At 38.5% G+C, this 24,666-nt stretch overlaps 1 protein-coding gene and 2 long non-coding RNA genes across 3 annotated transcripts in view; 1 reads left to right on the top strand and 2 right to left on the bottom strand.

Annotated features, from left to right (window-relative positions):
• Positions 1 to 1,028: 1,028 nt before the first annotated feature.
• LOC143524517 (uncharacterized) lies at positions 1,029 to 4,505 on the bottom strand. The gene is made up of 4 exons (XR_013133484.1): positions 2,767 to 4,505; positions 2,434 to 2,544; positions 2,137 to 2,326; positions 1,029 to 2,035 (listed from the first exon to the last, which is right to left on the bottom strand). It is a non-coding gene; the product is annotated as an uncharacterized LOC143524517 (long non-coding RNA).
• Positions 4,506 to 9,511: 5,006 nt separating this feature from the next.
• LOC143524628 (uncharacterized) lies at positions 9,512 to 12,612 on the top strand. Its single transcript, XR_013133494.1, has 2 exons — positions 9,512 to 9,895; positions 11,667 to 12,612. It is a non-coding gene; the product is annotated as an uncharacterized LOC143524628 (long non-coding RNA).
• The window catches only part of LOC143523854 (DNA-directed primase/polymerase protein-like), a 119,517-nt gene continuing 105,334 nt past the window's right edge, over positions 10,484 to 24,666 (bottom strand). Inside the window, exons 12-13 of the transcript XR_013133468.1 lie at positions 12,866 to 12,920; positions 10,484 to 11,172 (exon numbers count right to left, since the gene is read on the bottom strand). The gene's annotated coding sequence lies outside the window, so the exon portion shown is untranslated. The remainder of the gene's footprint in view (positions 11,173 to 12,865; positions 12,921 to 24,666) is intronic.

Below are 24,666 nucleotides of genomic sequence, written 5' to 3'. Positions count from 1 at the left end.
ATTTACCAAAGACATACAAACCTCTTTCATGCAATAAGTGTCAAAAGTTGCAAATTATTTGGCCACTAGATGGAGCTGTGAGACAAAATTTGAAATGCGCATATAGTTTTTAGACTGCTCCCTTCCAAAATACAGCGCATTGTTTAAAGGTCAAAAGATCAATGTTTTCAACATTTCTCAAAGTTTTCTCACTTATATGTGGAGGTCTCTTTATACAGGCTATGTGCACTAAGTATCTGCATTCAAGAGGCTTATTTCCAGAGGTTTGCATTCCAGGTTCAGGAAATAAAAGTCCTCACCAGGATTTTGCTCAGGCTTCCTGGATTGTGTTGATTCCACATTTTACCTGGATTGCACCAATTAGAAAATCTAGCAAGCTTCAGTAAAATCCTGGTTTTACTTTCTGAACCTGTAATGTCCACCTCTGATTATTGCACCTCACATGCTCAAAGTGATTAAGGCCTCTGGTCCTGATAACTCAAACACACACATGTGCATAGACATATGTGGACACTCATGCATGCACACACATGGTCATGCACATATATCCAGTGCACACACATGCACCCATGCACACTCACCAAGCCAGAAAGCCATTTTCAAATAGGTTGATATATTTTCCTACATTTACTCACTCACTTAAAAAAATATATTATGCCACAAAGAAATGCTCTTATATACCTTTGGTACTTTACATCTGGAATTATGGGTCCCAGTCATATATAGAAAATGGCTTTAACAGTATGTGTGTTTGAAAAGCTGACTAAAATGTTGCATGTGATTGTATCTAACCCCAATCCTTATTTCCTAAAAACAACAAGTGTGTAAGTGATTTTCATTTGCATAAAATTGTCAGAACATTATATATATTGACAAACATAATGCAAATATATTTTCATATTTGGGCACTGTTTATTTGAGACCAGTGCAAATTGTCAATATAATAAGAGAACATCTTTGTAAACAATGTACCTTATTTATAACTGACAAACACAATGCAAATCTTTTCATGTTCAGTGTAACAACTAACTGACTAGGCTGAACGCAAGTGCGGACTGACCAATGATTTAATACCAAAATGAATACATATACACAGCACACAAAACATACACCCAGAATAATCAAACACCTAACATATGACCCAAACAACACTAACAGAAATAACTTGGTGGACAAGGCTAAAGAAAAGGAAAGACAACAAGCAAAATCACTAGAGAAACCAAAGTCACACAAAGTACATCCAACAGAGAATGCAAAATACAAAGAGTACATACAGACTAGTATTACAGACACAAAAGACCAAGATACCAAATAGCATACAAGCAAGTGGTACTTACAATAACAGACTACACAAGAGACTAAACACAAGACTTAAATACACTGACCAAACAAGAGCCTCAACAAGACACACCAGAAAGCAATAACGAGGGGCAGAAAACAAGGCAGGGGAGTGAAGTCAGACACCTAGGAATTTAAAAATAAAAGACACAAACACAGAACACATGACCAGGAGGGAGGCAGGACTGTGACATTCAGTCTGTTTATTTGAGACTATTTCTTTAAAAATATTGATCTGGATAAATATAATTAAAAAAAATTAATAATAATTTATAGTACAACTATTGTAATAATCCCTCACTAAGGAGCTGAGGTGCCCTGTACTGGTTCACAGCAAATAAAATAAACATCAGATAATAATACAGTCCAGAGTAAATTTAAATTTTGTCATTATTGAGTTCAAAGCAGACCTGTAGTTAGTAATCACAATATGTGTAGACATCTATATATTTCTATTTGCAGTATGTAAGCAGCTTTACAAGCGCATGGGTCCATATCCCTAATGAGCAAGCCAGGGGCGACAGTGGCAAGGAAAAACTCCCTTGGCAGGATTAGGAAGAAACCTTGGGAGGACCAAGACTCAAAAGGGAACCCATCCTCCATTGGGCGGCCCAGCTAGTAGTCACAGTCCCTCCAATATGGAACTTGAGCCTCAGGTAGGAAGGACTTGTGTGACTGAATTCTCCTGAGGAATCATCTGAGCACATCAAATAGAGAGATAGTTAAGGTGCAGCTTCGACAGTTAGAGTGAAGGTGTTTGTCTGATCTCTAAAGGAATATGAAATATGTTTAGCATACCTGCAGCAGGAACACCTGTATCACATATCTGTCCACCTTTTAATTCTGTGATAAGAATGACTGCCAATCCACATGTGCTAGATGTTTCATTATTGGTAGATGACTGTAACATGGTCCTACAGTGCACCCTGATGAACCATTGATGCCATCAAGACCACATGCCATGTGTCAAGGAACCATCCATAAAGATCTGAGCACATCAGACACAGACATGGTTAATGTGCACCTGTCACAGTACAATGGTAGTTTAACTGTACATACAGTTGTTTGTCACCAAATCACAATAACACATCTTACCTGCTGAATGCAGCAGATATAAATCTGTCCATCTCTGTGATCTGTGATGGAATACAAGTCATTCCATATGTACTTGACATCACATCCTTGGTAGTTGACTTCAACTTGTTCCTGTAGCATGATGACACGTAGAAGGACAGTAGTATGTAGTTAGAATGATGACACTTAGAAGGACATTCATGGCTTCCCTGTATGACACCAGGTTCCCAGAGATGTAGGCAGCACTTTAAATTCTGACCAATAGGTCCAGCCTTTAATCAGGAATTTTGGTTTGTGCAGGATTAGATGTGAATTTAAATGCCCAGGTCTACTGCTTGTTGGAAATTGTCTTACCTGTGGATTCAGTCCTGAAGTGTGATTTTTGTCAACAGTCCTTTGACAGATGATCTGAGAACTGTTTTCCCTTGTTAAACATTTGGCCTGTATTTTATATGAATACTTTTCACATAATAAAATAAAAAGGACAGATGATCTGAGAACTGTTTTCCCTTGTTAAACATTTGGCCTGTATTTTATATGAATACTTTTCACATAATAAAATAAAAAAGAAAACAAATAATATACACAATAAAATAAAATGCTGTGAACCAGTTAATACGGCACCCTCAGCTCCTTAGTCTGTTCCCACAAGAGGCCGTCCAGATAGTTTACCCCCTGTATCCCCCACCCCCCACATCGTGGACGCTTCAAGTTGTGCCTCACTTAATTAAAAGTTTTAGTTCAAAGTGTCACCAAATTGTCAGTAAAGTCTCAGCGAAGTGTCAGCAAATGTTAAGTACCTGAAATTGAAGATTAATGAAAACAGTTCAGTACAACACATTCATGAAAACTGAAATATGTTGGCATAACAGAAACACTGACATCTTCTGCAGAAACATCTTTGATATATACATGATCAATCAAAGTGCCATATTCAGTTGTTGGTTCTCTTATAACCTGAGTAAAGCCATGGAGTTGCATAGTATTACTGACTGTACTTGTTACAAAAAGATTTTCATTGAAATCTCCCATGATCACTTTTCTTCCTGGGAACCTGTCAATATGAGAAATCAAGTGTATCAGGTTATTTTGAAACATTACCAGATTGTAGGAAGGAGGTCTGTACAGAACTGCCACTGTTGTATTCAGCTGAGGTAGGATGAACTGCAGGCATTCAATGTTAATGCATGGTAAATCAACAATACTACAACCAGTATGTCGTTTATAATACACACCAACACCACCATGTTGTCGATCCTTCAAGTCAGCAAACATCACCTGACTAGTGTCATATGAAAAACATCTGGGTTTACTATAGAATGTAAATTCAGATAATTCTATATCAATGTTGCAATCATTTGGTTGTAACCAAGTTTCTGTCACACAGATAATGTCAGCTTCCATGTACCTCGTATCATGTCTCAGGTCTTCCACATGGCATGTTAGTCCTTCAACATTGTGCAGAAGAATCTTGTATGACCCAGAGGGAGATGGCAGCTCTGTCACTGGTTCAATAAATAAAGGCATGTTATGTAATGACTGTTCAATGTCTTCTTTTGCATAAATAGCACTCTCTTTGAAATCTTTTATCTTAAGCCCTTCCAAAGATGTTACACGACTCAAGGCCACATATGCTTGTCCTGCTGCAAATATCTTTTTTAGTGACACAACCGCTTTTTCCACAGTAAGACCTTGTACTTTGTGAACAGTGCAAGCCCAAGCTAATTTCAGGGGAAACTGACGTCGCATTCCACCACTCTTTGTCACTCTTTCTTCTTCAGGGAAAATAGGAGTGGCTTTTTCAAATCCTGGTTTTAAACAAGGATGTTTTGCTCTTAATTTATTTCCTATTCTTTCATTTTCAAATGTGACATATATTTTGGCTGGAAAGTCATCTTCAGAATCAAAACACACTTCAGCAACTGTACCAAATGCACCGTTTACAAGTCCATCTGCCACATCAATGTTTTTAAGAAGCATAACATGAGCATTTACAGCGATGTGAAGAGATTCTGGTAAAGACGTGTGGGTAGTATGAACATGATGTCCATGCATTCTTTCCAGCCGACCTGTTTTTGCAACCTTTTCAAAGTCCTGTGCATGAATGATAGTAATGTCTGCACATACGCTCTTCAACATGTTTGCATTGTGAACATCCACTTCAGCATTTGTTGCATAAATATACAGAGCAGTACTGTCCAGTTCATCACCTGTTTCACATAATTTCAACATATTCACATCATGTTCTGACAAATTATCTTGTCTTTTGTGTTTCCTTAAACGACTCAGTAACTGAGCAAACTCCATGTTTTTTTGTCTCATGATTTGTGAGAGCTCCACCAATGCAAAGTGGTTCTGCCATAGATTTACACCTTTAGGTTCAGTATATAGAGATTTTCCTTTCACAGGAGAAAGTTGATAAAAATCTCCAACTGCAATTATAGACACATTTCCAAAAGCAGAATAATCTCCTTGTTGTTTAATTTGTCTCAATCTGCCATGAATATACGATAAGAGTTTATGATCAACCATTGAGATTTCATCAATAATAACTATTTGTAGATTTCCCAATTTAGCTCTCAGTGAATTAATTTTTTCATCTCCAAGCGGTTGATAAGGTAGCGTTACCTCAGGTGATATAGAGAAACAGTTGTGTATTGTTGCAGCGTCGATGTTAAATGCACTTACACCAGTTGGAGCTGTTATTAACACATGCGTCTCATCTGGATTATCTGACAATCGGGACAGGATGCGACATGATTCGTAGTATATTGCTTTGATTAACAAGGATTTTCCAACACCACCTGGACCACATATAAACACATGAAATGGCTGCGGGTTTTTAGCATGTGTCTTTTCTAAACACCAATGTCGAATTTTGTAAAATATTTCAGACTGTTGTTCGTTTAGTGAACGAAGCACGTACATTGCTTCCTCTTTTCGCATACCTTGCTTTTTTTGTATAGCACAGCGTGGTTCGGTTGGTAATAAATCAGGTATGTCAGCAGCAGAAATATTTTGCTCTGTTTCATCAGTAGGATTTTCTTTTCTGTGAAGACATTCTAAACGTTCACGTTCATTCTCTGGACAGATTTCCGCCCAAGCATCTTCAACTGGACCGTTTCTCATTAACTGTTCCTCGGCTTCATCTATTGTGTCAGCATCTTTCTCGAAATATGACATATTTAAGTCTACTATTGTTTTGACTGATTGGACTTCTTCATCAGAATATTTGATAAACCCAGTCTTATAAAAATCCTCATAAGTGTTGAAAGTTGGTGGCTTGAGTTGACAATCCAAATAATGAGGCAAAAACAATTGCAAAATACTTTGATAATGCTTCTCTGGATGTTTTGTGGGTGAAAAGCGAGCGTATCGCACAACAGCAGAATCTGTTCGTGTCCGTTTCCTTATGAATCCTAAGCTTTTCTCCAACTTTATGGCATCACGAGCTGAACTTTCAGATTTTGACAATATTCTGTACTCCGATGCAAAACTGGCTAAACACATCTGGGAAAATTCGTCCGTTTTTGGTCTATATCTGTATCTGTCTGTGATGCTGTTCATCCATATGTTTTGATTATCATCATTGTCATATTCAGCTCGCGTTTGTATTACGTGAAGTGGAAGACTCATTCTCACTACGTTATCACCAGTAGGAATAAATTGCACTTTGCGAGAGGCTTCTTTCAGTTTCATGTTAGTAAGTCGGTACACACTTTCCTGAGCTGAAACTTCACGATTGTGCAAAAATACACTTCCGAGTTTCCGTAAAGCATGTTTAGCGTCAAGGTTACCTTGTTCTGTGGCTTCTTTTTGAGTACGTGACAAAAGCAATCCCATCTCTCTCTCAGCTTTGGAAATGTAAGAGATTATATACACAATGCAGGAATATGCATCAACTACAAACTGAATGTCCATATTTGCATTCCAACAACGTATAAGATCTCTGTTGTATTGGTTTACCCATATGTCACCTGGTTTTCTCTTTAGGACAAAAGTAGTTTTTCGAGACACTCTGATGTAAGCAGCTTCAAATATCTCTTGACTTATACCAAGCGAAGCAAATAACTCCTCAGTTGAATCAAAGATAACATCTGTATTCAATAACGCATCTTTTACTTTTTTCATGATAGCCTCTGCTACATCTTTTTCCATTGAAGGCATGTTATTACCTTTGGCTGATTCCACATAATTCTCATCTTTCTCTTTAGCATCTTTTTCAGGATTGTCAGTTTTACGCCTTGTTATAAATGTTCTGCTACTCGGTGGGCGTGGAAAATTAAAACGACAAGTTGTTTTCTTTTTTCTGCATGATTTTGAATGTCTTTTGCTGTGTTGTTGTACACTGGAAACAATGTCATGCATTTCTTTGTCATCCTCCGATGGCATTTCACATGTCACATAGTGATCTACAAATGACACAACTTCATCATCATCATTTTTGTCCACTTGAGGTGCATCTTTGACCCAAAACAAGCAGTGAGTGTGAGGTGAGCCACGCTGTTGAAATTCAACTCTGTAAAAGTAATCAACAATTTCGCCAATCGGTTGTGCTTCAGACATAATCACATCTTTAAGGAAACAGTGGAATCGATGTTCAAACATTCTGGCTGCTGTGACAGGGTTAGTTTTTAATAGAGCACATCTTTCTGACCAGTCTAGATCATCAGTAGAAGTTTCTCTCCCCTCTTGTTTGAGAATGGTTTGTAATAATTCTGGCCAACGCAGATCAGCAGATGAAAATGAGCAAAACCATGTGGGAATACCCAGTTGTCGTACCATTGCAAACAGGTCTTTTTGAACACTTTGCCAGAAAGGGGGTGTACCACGAATAGGTCTTAAGAATTTATACCCTTCATCAAAATTTAAAAGGTTCTGCAAGGCTTCTCTGTTAGTCAACATTTCTGACGTAATCACAGGTTTGTTGCGTGTATCATGTCCTTTTCTCAATGCAATAGACACATTTGATACAATCTGATTTAACTCTGACAAATATTGACCATAAAAAATGTAATCCAAGTTCTTTGCAAAACGTCCGTCTGCGTTGAGTATTCTGGTGTTCAAATATCTGCTCAGTGTAAGTTTCTCTTTTCTGTGGTCATGAAAAGTACCCGTACCATTTGGAAATAGAACTGGAAAACACTTCGCCTCATTTGAATGATCGTTCAAGAGCCTTACAGGATTATTACCTTCTGCAGGTGCCACAGACATTATGCCATCAAAGTGCTGATCCAAAACCTCTTGTGCAATATCAACAGGTTGTAAACAGGTGTCCATGAACATACCGTGCTGTTGTCTGTCGTGCAAGGTTTCATCTATATCCACATCTTCAGATTCATTATTCTCCTCAATGTTTTCCTCATCAACATGCTGGGTACATGTGTCATCAGGCTCTTGTGTTTCATGTTCAGTTTTATTTAGTGGATTGACCCAGTCATTATTAAATGTCACATCTCTGTAAAAGTCATTATGTTGTTTTAGGTACAATAATGCATCTTTTATTTTTTCTGTATTAACAAATTTGTACTCATAGTGCCCCTTGTAAGTCAATTTCCTCTTTAGTTTTATGCGAATCATCAAATCAACATTTTCTGATCTTGGTAGGACTTCAGTTACATCTGTAATGTTTGATGGAACACACACAACAGGTCCATGAACACCATTCTGTCCACCTTTTGGTAATGACACAAGTCTCATGAATGGAATATTCATCCCAATCAGATGTTGTTCAAGTGAGTTTAGATTGTGCAGTTCATGTGGAACTGGTTCTAGTGCAAGATTGTTCATAACACTTTCTTCTGGCATTTTCCCATTAAGAATCTTTCTGTGACATGTGTGGCAAATCCACAATGATCCAGCTGGTCCAGTTTTAATGTTGCACTTATGAACACAAGCATGATTACATTGATGTAAGTATGTGTCAGTAATACACCTCTCTGCTATGGAAACAACCACCTGGGCTTTGTTGAGATATGTATCTTTTCTGCATTTGATTACTTGATTCTTGAACAATAGTCGATGGCATACTGAACACACATACTCAGGTCCTGTACTTATTTTATTTCTGAATTGTTCAGTGACATAGCCAATATCTTTGTGTTTATTTTTTTCTGCGTTTTGTTTTTGTCTAGTTCTGTTTTTAATCGCATTTGCATAACAGGTGTCTGTTTTATATCTCTCAGCACTGCGTAGTTTCTTCTCTGCTTGATATTGTGGGTTGGAATGATAATCCTCAAAACTTTTTCTTTTTAAAGTCTCTCTGTGATGTTCATTTGTAGAATACTTAATAATGCTCAATTGTTTTACATTTTCTTTGTGTTCCATATCGGTAGCGTATTTATTAATGCTTGCTTGTTGGACATTTTGCCTGTGTTCCATATCGGTAGCGTATTTGTTAATGCTTGCTTGTTGGACATTTTGCCTGTGTTCCATATCGGTAGCGTATTTGTTAACGCTTGCTTGTTGGACATTTTGCCTGTGTTGTATATCGGTAGCGTATTTGTTAACGCTTGCTTGTTGGACATTTTGCCTGTGTTGTATATCGGTAGCGTATTTGTTAACGCTTGCTTTTTGGACATTTTGCCTGTGTTGTATATCGGTAGCGTATTTGTTAATGCTTGCTTGTTGGACATTTTGCCTGTGTTCCATATCTGTACCGTATTTGCTGATACTTAACTGTTTATTTCGTTGTTTATGTTGCAAATTTGTTGCGTATTCAATAATACTTCGCGCTTTGACACGATCTCTGTAAATGTCATTGTCATTGTACCTTTTCAAGCTTTTTTGAACTTTTTCCTCCCTTTTTTCCTGGTTTGTTTCATACTGCTTTTTCCGTTTCTCATTTTCATAACGATGCGTTTGTATCTTTCTGTTGTCACACTCATTTGAGCACATTGCGACACATGTTTGTCCATCGTTTATTTTAACACACGTCACAACTTCGTAATGACACTCCATAAAATGATTGAGGTATATTCCCGCATTTTGACAACTGTTGCACGATGAATATTTCAGCCATTTATTTCTAGTATATATATAGATATCCATATTGATTAGGTCTGCTGCAGCTTGTATTTCTACTTCAGTAGTCCAGGTTCCCACGTATTTCATTCGGGAAGTAGCAAGATAATTTGCAACAGATGAAAACCCTTGTCGAAGACAGTTAATGTACTTAGATTCGTTTCTCTCCATTTGTGTAGTTACAGCACGTCGTATTTTTCTGTGTTCTTTCTCGCTTCCGCTAATTGCAAATGCCAGTGATCGGAAAAAACAGTTACCGTCACCAATAATAGGTTTAGTTTCACAAGGATCACCCATCGGTACTGGTACGATCAGGTCTCTACGAGCATGTTCGATGTACACAATGTTTTGCCTTAAACATAACGTCTTCTGCTGTTTCACTGTCAATGGACAAAACTGAAAGCATTCACTGTGTGTGTCGCCAATCAGCACGTCACTGTCATTTCTCATTGATACATCGGTAAGCTTGTTTACCTGCTTTATTCGTTTACCAACATGCAATTCAGGTACCGTTTTCACCTGGGAATCATTTTCAGCTGCTTTGCGTTTACTTTGCACGTTTGCTTTGCTACAGGGTTGTGAACGGTCAAATGCGTCACCTTTCTTAGTTTCATTTTCATTTGTGATCGGATTTCGTTTTAGTACACTGCTGTAGAGCTCTCGGTGTGTAGTGACAGACAAACCATCTTGTGTTTTCTCTTCCGCTGTGCTTCTGCCAGTTATGTTCACAACAACACCAGTAACTTCAAATTGTGCTCCTTCAGCTTTCAGTGAAAGACCAAGTATCATAACGTGGTTAAGTAATGATTCCATGTCAGCATAAAAAGCAGCCAAACTCTTGCCTGAATCAATACGCGCACCGTTTTCGCTTCGTGAATGAGAGTCAATCAGCACATACCAGGAGTCTTGTTTAATGATAGCACATGTATTCTCTTTAACAGTAAACAAACATGCTTCACATTGCATAAACACTCTTCGGATTGCCTCATCATGTGACATAAGAACGTTTTGTAACGGTCCATATTCAGTGACGCCAAACTTCCCAGTAAACATTTCATCATGAAAATTTATTGAAAAGTCATATCCACACACAGTGTATTCTGTAGGTACATCTGTAACATATAAATAGCCCAACGGATCATGAATTTTGCCTGCATCTCTTATATTGCTGTAGAATCTGTCACCATTCAGCAGAACATCATCAAGGTCTCTGATTGTCCAAGAAAGCACATTTTTCACTTTGTTAGTCATGATTGCAGTAATACCATTTGCAACACATTGTTTGTTACGGTTTATGCCAAACTTTGGATGAGCTTGATGAAAAGAACCTCTGAGCATATTCACTTGTGCACATTCATCAGAATCAGTTTTGCAGCTTGTATCTGGTAAGGTATTTGGCAAGTATTTGGCACTTGTATTTGGCAAGGTATTTGGCAAAGTATTTGGCAAAGTATTTGGCAAGTATTTGGCAGCTTGAGTTTGTAAATGGCTTTGAGGAGTGCTCTTCAGGAGCACTCCCGTGTCAGTCAGACCTTTTTTGTCAAGGGATGAAGGCATAACCCCGTCAGTCAGAGACGAGATCTGGTCTGCAGGACAGCTGTGGCTCACAGGAACAGTCTCAGTCAGGACCTTTTTGTCAGGGGAAAAAGCCAGAACCCCGTCAGTCTGAGCCACAAGCCGCTCCGTAATCCTCCTCCTGGCTGCAGCCGACCTCAGCGAAGCTTTCGTGCGAGGCATCTGAAAATACAAACACACAACCAGTCAAAACCTATGATGTCTATCCCAACATGACATACTAATCAATCAATATTACTTAATACAAACAGCACATATCAAATCATAAAAAAAAAAGTAAAACAAAATCACAACAGACATTGTATTCGTGACAGGTGTATTCATGACTAATTTCTTACTTGCATACATTGTTACAGTATTGCATATAGAAATTACTGTGAAGTAAATGCCTTCCTAACACCATGTTATACAAACTAAGCATTACTTTATAATCAAGGGACTTGATTCAAGGGACCATTTCCACTAATGTACATTTTTCAGAATACAATGAGCAAAACCACGCTTTACTGCTCATTTAAATGCTGTATAGCTTTAAAACAAATAACCACATCAGAATACTTGATCAGACAAGCTTAAGTTGCAAATATGTACATCACTAAAGACTTTCAGCTCAACAGTTTAAAAATGTATTGTGTGTGTGTGTGTGATGTGTTCAGCAGGCTTTGCTTCAACAGGACATTCTTGCTTCTTCCTTGGAACACCAACATTCATTCATCATCTGATTCAGGAGCTTGATGTCAGCAGCACCTGTGTAACAGCTGTTTCATATACTCTACTTGTGCTAAGCACTGATCACTTAGTGCATATATAAATAAACAATTTAACACATTAAATGTCTTTGTTCCAATAGCGTAGTTAGCCTAACAGACAAGTTAACCAAAAACATTCCATTTGGTTCCACTTTAGCAATTAAAACATATTACTACATAAATGCATTGTGAAACAGAATTTGTATTATGAAAATGTTGCTGGGTGTTCAGAATGTTATCGTGCCCATGCTAACTTCTAAGCAATAGTAGTTAAATTAATAATACATTGTTCAGCTCATCATTTGTGCACTTACTCAACTGGACACTAAACTCAACCATGTTTACTCACTATATAATAATTTTGTATACCACCACTCAACACAATCAACTTCACAGCTAAAATGCATGTGTGTGTGTCATCTTCATACAGCAGGCATTGCTCCAAGATTAATCTTGTGTGTGTGGCATCCTCAACCAGCAGGCGTTGAGTGGCATCCTCAACCAGCAGGCGTTGAGTGGCATCCTCAACCAGCAGGCGTTGAGTGGCATCCTCAACCAGCAGGCGTTGAGTGGCATCCTCAACCAGCAGGCGTTGAGTGGCATCCTCAACCAGCAGGCGTTGAGTGGCATCCTCAACCAGCAGGCGTTGTGTGTGTGCGTGTGTGTTATTCTTGTGTCTTAATTGTCACACCAACAGCACATTTCACATCTTTCAAAGTTGATCAGTATCATGTAATCAGCAGCACATGTGATACCTGTTGCACATACTCACAACTGTATTACCATTTGATGGGCTATTTTATAGCATGCATTAAATATATCTAGCACAAAAACTACACATTCACTGCATTAATGTGATTAAAAATTTCAAACCTCAAAGCACAATTAAGACAGGGTACACATTGAACAGGACTTTGAGAAGTTAGAGCTGCGGTTTCTGAGTTCTCTTCTATACATTTTACATTATTGCTTCCAAGTGTTTACATATCACTACAGATACTCATCATAAATGAACAATTATTCTGCAGCACCATTCATTGTGTGCACCGTTTTATAAAGGCATACCAGTTCAACCACTGCTCATACACGATACACTTCAAACGTACCTTTAATGTGTTCCAGCACAATTCTCCTTCACCACAATTCTCCTTCACCAACAAGCTATTTATACAAAATAGACAAAACACATTTGTAACAGTTAGTAAACATTAAGGGGTTAAACAATTCATATGTATAATTTTAAAAAGCTGCTATAACGACATGAATCATCAATTGGACAAACACGTAGAATCTTTCTATTCTACTTAAGGCTACAGTTATACAGCATTACTAAAGCCCCATACTTATCAAGTTATTTGGCTAGTGTATATAAGTATGGTATGGAAGTTTATCTTTGTTAATTTTAAAATGAAAATGTGAAAATAATTAAAATATTAGTCCATTCTAACTTCTAAGCATCAATTTCAACACAGGTTGTTAAATTAATAATACTATATATTAATTTTGTATACACCACTCAACACAAAATCAACTCCACAGCTAAAATGCATGTGTGTGTGTGTGTGGCATCTTCATCCAGCAGGCGTTGCTCCAAGATTATCTTGTGTGTGTGGCATCTTCAACCAGCAGGCGTTGTGTGTGTGTTATTATTCTTGTGTCTTAATTGTCACACCAACAGCACATTTCACATCTTTCAAAGTTGATCAGTATCATGTAATCAGCAGCACATGTGATACCTGTTGCACATACTCACAAGTGTATTACCATGTGATGGGCTATTTTATAGCATGCATTAAATATCTCTAGCGCAAATACTACACATTCACTGCATTAATGTGATTACTGCTGCATAATCTTTAAACTATTGGACAGAATATTCATGAGCCAATTAAACTGTGAGAATGCGTCAAATTGTCCTCAACACAGAATACAATGAAGACTACTTCAAGACATCCGCTACACTGCAGTTTACTCTGTTCCAAATAGGAGTATAAATTTAGTCTAGGCAATAAGCAGGTTAACTTACTGTACCTAATCAAGATTCAAACATCAAAGCACAATTAAGAAACCACATTGAACAGAACTTTGAGAAGTTGGAGCTGCAGTTTCTGAGTTCTCTTCTATACATTTTACATTATTGCTTCCAAGTGTTTACATATCACTACAGATACTCATCATAAATGAACAATTATTCTGCAGCACATCAACTACTCTCACCATTCATTGTGTGCACTGTTTTATAAAAGTATACCAGTTCAACCACTGCTCATACACGATACACTTCAAACATACCTTTAATGTGTTCGAGCAGAATTCTCCTTCACCAACAGGCAATTCATAGAAAATAGACAGAACACATTTGTAACAGTTAGTAAACATTAATGGGTTAAAAGAATTCATATGTATAATTTTAAAAAGCTGCTATAACGACATGAATCATTAATTGGACACTTAGAATCTTTCTATTCTACTTAAGGCTAGTTATACAGCATCACTAAAGCACCATACTTATCAAGTTTTTGGGCTAGTGTATATAAGTATGGAAGCTTTTCTGTGTCAATATTAAAATGAAAATGTAGCCTAACACGCATGTTCCACACATACAAGCAACTTTGAGCTCAAAATTCAAATGCAATAACTCCATTTACATTTGCAATGTGATAGACATCTATTCATATTTCACATACATTTTGGTGCTGACAAACCACCGACATAAAAAAACATTCACATTCAGACTAGTATAAAAAAGCACAAATTACCTCTGCAAGCACGTACATTTTTATACACAACGTAAAAAATTATATACATAACATACTCATAGTCCATTATTTTGACTAAAAAAATTAAAACCTGTGCGTGACTTCAGGTTTTCCGAGCACAAAACATGCATAGCAATACTCGACCCAGCAGACGCTTCATTTACCCAAATACACCATTATCTGGGCTACATTAAACCATATACCCGCATAAGAATAAACGTTTAAACGAATCGCCCGACTGTACAGTTATAAATCAGTACATGTAAGTGCTACTACTTCACTACATCTACAACCACGCCTACTCAGCCAGCGCCCTCGTGGTCAGCTGCACTGGGCGCCGCCATTACAGGCACAAGACCCACACGCCATCTTAGAGCAACTACAAAAACGCTCTTACTCATACATGTACAATGCATGTATACTTGCTCATACATGTACACTGCAAATATGTGTAACATCAAATAACTCGTTTTCATGAAAGAACTAGGCAATATACATGAAAACTGATGGCACTCTGGACAACTACAACAGCACAAAAACCTCCCGCTAGCATACGCACGGAACATGCTAGCGTTGTACTAGCGAACGCACTAACCACGTTATAACATACTTTAATCCTTTATTTAGCTCATTTGCCATCTCATACACTAAAACGTCCATCTAAACACAATTAACCAAACAATCTAGAGCAAAAATCCGACGTCAAAAACAACACATTTCTGACATTTGTCTAATCGGACTAGCATGCTAAGCGCAAACAGCATGATAGCATTGAACAAGCACACGCGCTAATTACATTATAACATACTTTTATTCTTAATTTATCTAATTATCTCCCTCACTAAACTTTACGTACACACAGGTAACTTTATCACAAACAAGAACATTAACCCAGCATATTAAAAAACAGCACATTTTAGACAATTGTCTTACACTACTTAAGAGACCAAAGCACATCTTACCTCAACAAGAGCAGAATGAACGAAAGAACCTGATCGCACGTGCTAGGGAACATTCTGGGGCGGGGCCATCGACCAGAACAGGATACACGGGCAGCAGACACCCTTCAACAACCACAACGACTTTAAGTCCACATTAGTCAATCTTTTAACGCCATCACATTTGTTGTGATCCTAATATTTATGATTCTGAAAATCAAATATTTAGAAGTAAATGTCTTGTGTGGTTTTCATGTCCCATGGCCTCAAAAACGCACACACACAGCCCTGTAACTTAAGTAAACATGCACTCACTTTCTTTATTATACTTGGCTACCACAAGAACACCATGACAAACCAAAATAAGTATTTGTCAGCATGTTGATAAATTCTGTTTTTTTTTTTATTATTATTATTTAGTCATGTTTTTTACTGCCTAGGCCTATTGTCTAGACTTCTCATTAAGAAATCCACTTCAAGCATTCTAATCAAAACGTATCACATATAGCATAAACACTCACAGATCTACCTACAGTACTCACTACACATGGTCTTTCTCCCTCTTATCTCTCTCTGTATTACACACTCCACCATATTATGTCAGACATGCTCACTGTGACAACTAACACTGCCCATTATACACACACAGACACACATTCACATACAGCCCTTACTCATGAACACTTTCACATAATCACAACAAACCTATCTCTCTCTCTCTCTCGCTCTCTCTCTCTCTCTCTCTCTCTCTCTCTCTCTCTCTCTCTCTTATTACACATGCACACACATGCACTGGCCTACCTATTGGTTTCATATACACATTGCTTCACCCATACCTACCCAGTGATTACATACATGCTTACGCATTTCAGTCATAGGTTCAGCACATACACTACATACACCATCATCAGACATGTGAGTTGTCTGTGACAACTGACACTCCTAAAACCTCTTCATGACATATATATTTCATATTGCAACTGCCCCATAATTACACTGCCCTAGCCATTCTTATCCATACTTCAGGGACTAACAATCACATGCACAAACTAACATTTAGTTTGTTTTTGATAACACTCACACACTCTCTCTATCACACACACACACATGCCTTCCTAGGCAAACAAATACAGCTCTAGCTCATGAATGCTTTCATGTACTCACACCAAACGTCACAGGCACACTCCTGTCTTGTCAGACATGTGAGTTCACTGTGACAACTGACACTGCCCATTATACACACACTCACTGCTGTGTAGTGAAAGTCTAAACAGCGAATGCCAGGGTGAGTCTGACTCCTCAGCCCACAGCTCTGCCCAGTTTTGGGGAGGGCTTGATTTCAGAGCTCAACTAGGTGAGGAAAAGCAATATGTAGCCTTTCCCTTTTACTCTTCCATCTAGAGGTTGCTGAGCACTTAACCACTTAACGCACGCACACACACACACACACACACACACACACACACACACACACACACACACACACACACACACACACACACACACACGTGCAGTCAAAGGCCAAGTGGTTTATATATGCAAACTGAGTGAAAGTCACAATGTACACGAGTAGATGATTGGCAAATATTTTTATTAAAGATGAAATGATGAGTGATGGGTTTGTTTTGGTTTACAAAGATAAACAACTGACAATCAATAAGAGCTGTGTGAAGGATATATACAGCATGCTAAACAATGTAGTCCTACAAGAAATAACTGATAATTATGATCACAACAAGCATAGTCATCTACTTAGTTGTCATTCCTGAGAAGTCGTAGGCACTATGATAGTGCTTCTGTATGTGGTATGAGAAGACGACTAAACACCAGTAGCCAATCTGTGCAACAAATGTCATGGTAGAGGTGCAAATGTGCATAACAAGTGGTCCAATAATTGCAGTATTTTTCATGCATTGTGTGAGTCCTGTAGTGCTTCATAGTGTCTTACAATGAAAGAAAGTCCAGAAATGACTGGAAATGTGAATGCAGAAATCAACAGTGCACCGGAGAGTACAGATTTCTCAAGCTGTTCATATTTCAATTCACATGCAACTCACATAGTATGTTAAGGCATAACATTGCCTATTATACGCAAACACAAACACACACATTCACATATACAGCCCTAATTCATGAACACTCAATCACACCAAGCCTATCTCTTTCAGTCTATTACACATGCACACACACATGTACTGGCCTACCTATGGGTTTCAAATACACATTGCCCTAGCCATACCTACCCAGTGACGACACAAACACACACGTGCACAAGCACAGGCACACACATGCTTACTCAAGTGTTTGCATCTCAGTCACAGGTTCAGCAGGGAGTGACACAGAGCCTCAGTCTCCCACACACGCTGCCACTCACACAAACATCCCCCCGTCAACCACCACACAATATGTGGGAAACGTATTGTAATTGCTGAAATTTTTCTTATTATTAGGGTTCACACACATAGTGTGGGAAACCTATTGTAATTGTTAGGTTATTTCTTCTTCTTTTGGTCCATATCTCCCACACTGTAGGTCCTAGAAATAAAATTCCACTTCAGTTGCATTCCTTGGCTCTAGCCAAACGAAAAAGCCTCAAGATCCGCCCACTTAGATTTTTTGCTAATTTGCATAATAAGCAAAACTACTTTTTTATACGATTTTGGTGTCAAAATATTCACAAGAATCTCATTATCAAACATTTCGAAATTTCCATACAGTCTGGTTGTCACATGTCAATCAATAGCTCAGAGGAGTGGCGAAATTTACTTAAAAAGCTGTATCTCAGCAACGCTTTGACCAATCTTCATGAAAATTTATCAGTTGTTAGGGCAAATGACTCAGAGGTCACAGGTCAAAGCTGGCCACGATTGTCCAATAGGGGGCGCTATAACATGGGAAAAACTGTTTCTCAGAAACCATTAGTCACATCAAGCCAAAACTTTACAGGCATCATCAGGGGCCCAATTGATATCAAGACACACAATGATGACATCATCACTCAAAAAACCATTTATAGCCTGAGGTCTTTGTGAGGTATACCAAGTTTGGTTCAAACTGTCGGGGGCGCTACAGTACCCAAAAACCTAAGAAAACATAAAAACTCATGCTGCAATCTTGTTATGCAGAATACAGACAAGTAATTGGTCTTGTATTGTCCAGATCAATAAGTTCTATAACATTGCAATTGCATCTTATAACAAAAAGTGCACTGCCTGACCAGAAATGAACCTTTTAATTCACCAAAATGTCATATTGCATTACTGAGATTAATGAGATATCAGTATGGTAGTACTTGGGCTCCATCTAGTGGCCAAACATCGGAACGGACTGAAAACTATTTCTCACATGAAATACCACACAAACACACACACAAAGCTGATCTCAGCATGTGATTTAGTTCTGTGATTTGAATCATTTTGCCAATACACATTATTTTGATCCTTTTGGGCCTTTAGTGCCCCAATTGAACATTTTTTTGCACATTGATTTATTTGTGCATTTTTTCCACTCAAACAGCTTCTTTTGGGTCTAAAGGACCTATTGGGTCTATTGCCTATTGAAGCCAAGTGGCCTATTCGTGTGTGAACCCGCCAATTGCCGCTTGCGGCTATATTTATTATTATTTTTCTCCGCATAAAACGCATACTGCAGCCTAGACCGTAAGGCCCAGGGAGACCAAACTTGGCAGACTGGTGTAGTCTGTTTGCGGGACCGTGCTTAAGTACAGACACCCAAATTGGCCTGATGGTGGCGCTATAGCGCAGCATTTTGCGTTTGGGTTCATATCTCCCACCCCGTAGGTCCTAGAAACAAAATTCCACTTCAGGTGCATTCCTTGGCTCCAGACAAACAAAAAAGCCTCAAGAACCATTAAGCTCCGCCTACTTAGATTTTTTGCTAATTTGCATAATATGCAAAACCTACTTTTTCCTACTACTCCTTGGTTTTTCATCGGATCACCACAACCTTGGTGTCAAAATATTCAGGAGAATCTCATTATCAAAGTTGCTTAAAAACATTTTGAGATTTGCATACAGTCTGGTTGTCACATGTCAATCAATAGATCCAAGGCGTGGCCAAATTTACTTAAACAGCCATATCTCAGCAACGCTTTGACGGATCTTCATAAAATTTTAACAGTTGTTAGGGCACATGACTCCGAGGTCATAGGTCAAAGCTGGCCTCGATTGTCCAATAGGGGGCGCTATAACATGGGAAAAACTGTATCTCAGAAACCATTAGTCACATCAAGCCAAAACTTTACAGGCATCATCAGGGGCCCAAGTGATATCAAGACACACAATGATGACATCATCACTCAAAAAACATGGCCGCCATGAGCCAATTAATTTTTATTTGAAATAATTGGCCATTTGACAGACTTACCATTGGCCAAACAACATGAAACCTCACCACTGTGCATATCTCAGGACTATGTGTCATGCTGTGCAGTTTTAAAACATATGGCCACTAGGTGGCGCTATTTGTGAAAATCATGCATAACTCCTCCAAATTTTCACTTAGGAACATGCAGCTTGTTTCATTTTATTCCTTGCAGTAGACCTGACAAATTTGCAATTACAAGTCCTATTAAAAAATGCATACTTTTGTCACATTCATCTATTGTTTGAAAATAGCTTTTTACAAACTAGTCATAGGAATTTGATCCAATTATGGAAAAATTGCTATGAGCATAATCAGTAGACTCTGTAGGTAAAAACTGAGTAAAAAAATGTTGGATTTTTATTTTTCTGATTGGTCCATTTTCCCATTATATCATTGTGGCCATGCCATATATGACCTATATTGCTATAACTCATAAACCATGTATGCAATCAATTCCCAATTTGAAAGGCTTTTATATCCTGAAGTCCTTGTGAGGTACGCCAAGTTTGGTCCAAATTGGCCTGTCGGGGGCGCTACAGTACCCAAAAACCTAAGAAAACATAAAAACTCATGCTGCAATCTTGTTATGCAGAATACAGACAAGTAATTGGTCTTGTATTGTCCAGATCAATAAGTTCTATAACATTGCAATTGCATCTTATAACAAAAAGTGCACTGCCTGACCAGAAATGAACCTTTTAATTCACCAAAATGTCATATTGCATTACTGAGATTAATGAGATATCAGTATGGTAGTACTTGGGCTCCATCTAGTGGCCAAACATCGGAACGGACTGAAAACTATTTCTCACATGAAATACCACACAAACACACACACAAAGCTGATCTCAGCATGTGATTTAGTTCTGTGATTTGAATCATTTTGCCAATACACATTATTTTGATCCTTTTGGGCCTTTAGTGCCCCAATTGAACATTTTTTTGCACATTGATTTATTTGTGCATTTTTTCCACTCAAACAGCTTCTTTTGGGTCTAAAGGACCTATTGGGTCTATTGCCTATTGAAGCCAAGTGGCCTATTCGTGTGTGAACCCGCCAATTGCCGCTTGCGGCTATATTTATTAGGGTTCACACACGTAGTGTGGGAAACCTATTGTAATTGCTGAGATTTTTCTTATTATTATTATTTTTCCCCCTGTAAAACGCATACTGCAGCCTAAACCGTAAGGCCCAGAAAGACCAAACTTGGCACCAAGGTGCAGCAGGTGTGCAATGAGAGAAATAGAGACAGGGACCCACATTGGCCTGATGGTGGCGCTATAGCGCACCATTTTGCGTTTTGGTCCATATCTCCCAAACCGTAGGGCCTAGAAACAAAATTCCACTTCTGATGGATTCCTTGGCTCAAGCCAAACAAAAAAGCCTCAAGAACCATTAAGCTCCGCCTACTTAGATTTTTTGCTAATTTGCATAATATGCAAAACCTACTTTTTTATACTAGTCCCTGGTTTTTTATCGGATCACCACATCCTTGGTGTCAAAATATTCAGGAGAATCTCATTATCAAAGTTGCTTAAAAACATTTTGAGATTTGCAAATAGTCTGGCTGTCACATGTCAATCAATAGCTCCGAGGCGTGGCCAAATTTACTTAAACAGCCATATCTCAGGAACGCTTTGACCGATCTTCATAAAATTTTAACAGTTGTTAGGGCACATGACTCCGAGGTCACAGGTCAAAGCTGGCCACGATTGTCCAATAGGGGGCGCTATAACATGGGAAAAACTGTTTCTCAGAAACCATTAGTCACATCAAGCCAAAACTTTACAGTCGTCATCAGGGCCCCAAGTGATATCAAGACACACAATGATGACATCATCACTCAAAAAACATGGCCGCCATGAGCCAATTAATTTTTATTTGAATTAATTGGCCATTTGACAAACTTACCATTGGCCAAACAACATCAAACCTCACCACTGTGCATATCTCAGGACTATGTGTCATGCTGTGCAGTTTTGAAACATTTGGCCACTAGTTGGCGCTATTTGTGAAAATCATGCATAACTCCTCCAAATTTTCACTTAGGAACATGCAACTTGTTTCTTTTTATTCCTTGCAGTAGACCTGACAACTTTGCAATTACAAGTCCTATTAAAAAATGCATACTTTTGTCACATTCATCAATTGTTTGAAAATAGCTCTTTAAGAACTAGTCATAGGAATTTGATCCAATTATGGCAAAATTGCTATGAGCATAATCAGTAGACTCTGTAGGTAAAAAGTGATTAAAAAAATTTTGGATTTTTATTTTTCTGATTGGTCCATTTTCCCATTATATCATTGTGGCCATGCCATATATGACCTATATTGCTATAACTCATAAACCATGTATGCAATCAATTCCCAATTTGAAAGGCTTTTATATCCTGAAGTCCTTGTGAGGCATGCCAAGTTTGGTTCAAATTGGCCTGTCGGGGGCGCTACAGTACCCAAAAACCTAAGAAAACATAAAAACTTATGCTGCAATCTTGTTATGCAGAATACAGACAAGTAATTGGTCTTGTATGATCCAGATCAATAAGTTCTATAACATTGCAATTGCATCTTATAACAAAAAGTGCACTGCCTGACCAGAAATGAACCTTTTAATTCACCAAAATGTCATATTGCATTACTGAGATTAATGAGATATCAGTATGGTAGTACTTGGGCTCCATCTAGTGGCCATACATTGAAACGAACTGAAAACTATTGCTCACATGAAACACCACACAAAAACACACACAAAGCTGATCTCAGCATGTGATTTAGTTCTGTGATTTGAATCATTTTGCCAATACACATTATTTTGATCCTTTTGGGCCTTTAGTGCCCCAATTGAACATTTTTTTGCACATTGATTTATTTGTGCATTTTTTCCACTCAAACAGCTTCTTTTGGGTCTAAAGGACCTATTGGGTCTATTGCCTATTGAAGCCAAGTGGCCTATTCGTGTGTGAACCCGCCAATTGCCGCTTGCGGCTATATTGGCAATTATAATTGCTTAGATAATAATCTAAAACTGTAACTACAGCCTATGGCATACATCCTACAACCATGAAACTTGGCAGAAAGGTGTAGTCTCTTTGCAAGACCGAGCACAAGTACAGAGACCCATATTGGCCTGATGGTGGCGCTATAGCGCACCATTTTGCGTTTTGATCCATATCTCCCACACCGTAGGTCCTAGAAACAAAATTCCACTTCAGGTGCATTCCTTGGCTCCAGACAAACAAAAAAGCCTCAAGAACCATTAAGCTCCGCCTACTTAGATTTTTTGCTAATTTGCATAATATGCAAAACCTACTTTTTTATACTAGTCCCTGGTTTTTCATCGGATCACCACAATCTTGGTGTCAAAATATTCAGGAGAATCTCATTATCAAAGTTGCTTAAAAACATTTTGAGATTTGCATACAGTCTGGTTGGCACATGTCAATCCATAGCTTTGAGGCGTGGCCAAATTTACTTAAACAGCTATATCTCAGCAACGCTTTGACCAATCTTCATAAAAATGTATCAGTTGTTAGAGCACATGACTCAGAGGTCACAGGTCAAAGCTGGCCACGATTGTCCAATAGGGGGCACTATAACATGGAAAAAACTGTTTCTCAAAAACTATTAGTCACATCAAGACAAAACTTTACATGCATCATCAGGGGCCCAGGTGGTATCAAGGCACACATTGATGACATCATCTCTCAAAAAACATGGCCACCATTCACCAATTAATTGGTTTAGGCCATTTCACAGGCTTAACATAAGTACATACACATGAAACAGATATGGTATGTTCATCTACACACCCTCTAAGACATCTGAATCATTTTGGCAATATCTCCCACACTGTAGGGCCTAAGCAGAGAACTGCTAAACCACGCACGCTGGCCATTCTCACACACGCTGAGTGCCCTCCCTTCCTCCACTCCCTCCAGACTCCCCCGTCCTTCGAACAACCCAAGGGCGATGCCTCCACCCCTCTCTCTTTCACATGCACTCACAAAAACACAGGCCTCTCTAAAAAATAAAACGCCAATACACATTATTTTGATTATTTTGGGCCTTTAGTGCCTCAATTGAACCTTTTTTTGCACATTGATGTAATTATGCCTTTTTCCCACTGAAACAGCTTCTTTTCACTTTCAGGTCTAAAGGACCTTATGGGCTTCTTTTTGCCTACAGAGCCCAAGAGGCCTATTTGTGTGTGAACCCGCCAATTGCCGCTTGCGGCTATATTTATTATTATTTTTCCCCCTGTAAAACGCATACTGCAGCCTAGACCGTAAGGCCCAGAAAGACCAAACTTGCCAGCAAGGTGCAGCAGGTGTGCAATGAGAGAAATAGAGACAGGGACCCACATTGGCCTGATGGTGGCGCTATAGCGCACCATTTTGCGTTTTGGTCCATATCTCCCAAACCGTAGGGCCTAGAAACAAAATTCCACTTCTGATGGATTCCTTGGCTCAAGCCAAACAAAAAAGCCTCAAGAACCATTAAGCTCCGCCTACTTAGATTTTTTGCTAATTTGCATAATATGCAAAACCTACTTTTTTGTACTAGTCCCTGGTTTTTCATCGGATCACCACAAGCTTGGTGTCAAAATATTCAGGAGAGTCTCATTATCAAAGTTGCTTAAAAACATTTTGAGATTTGCATACAGTTTGGTTGTCACATGTCAATCAATAGCTCCAAGGCGTGGCCAAATTTACTTAAACAGCCATATCTCAGCAACGCTTTGACCGATCTTCATAAAATTTTAACCGTTGTTAGGGCACATGACTACGAGGTCATACGTCAAAGCTGGCCACGATTGTCCAATA

This window comes from Brachyhypopomus gauderio, chromosome 1 (assembly GCF_052324685.1).
Source record: "Brachyhypopomus gauderio isolate BG-103 chromosome 1, BGAUD_0.2, whole genome shotgun sequence".
Lineage (NCBI taxonomy): Eukaryota > Metazoa > Chordata > Actinopteri > Gymnotiformes > Hypopomidae > Brachyhypopomus > Brachyhypopomus gauderio.
Note: the sequence above shows the minus strand (reverse complement) of the source record. Positions and strands in the feature narration are given on the sequence as shown.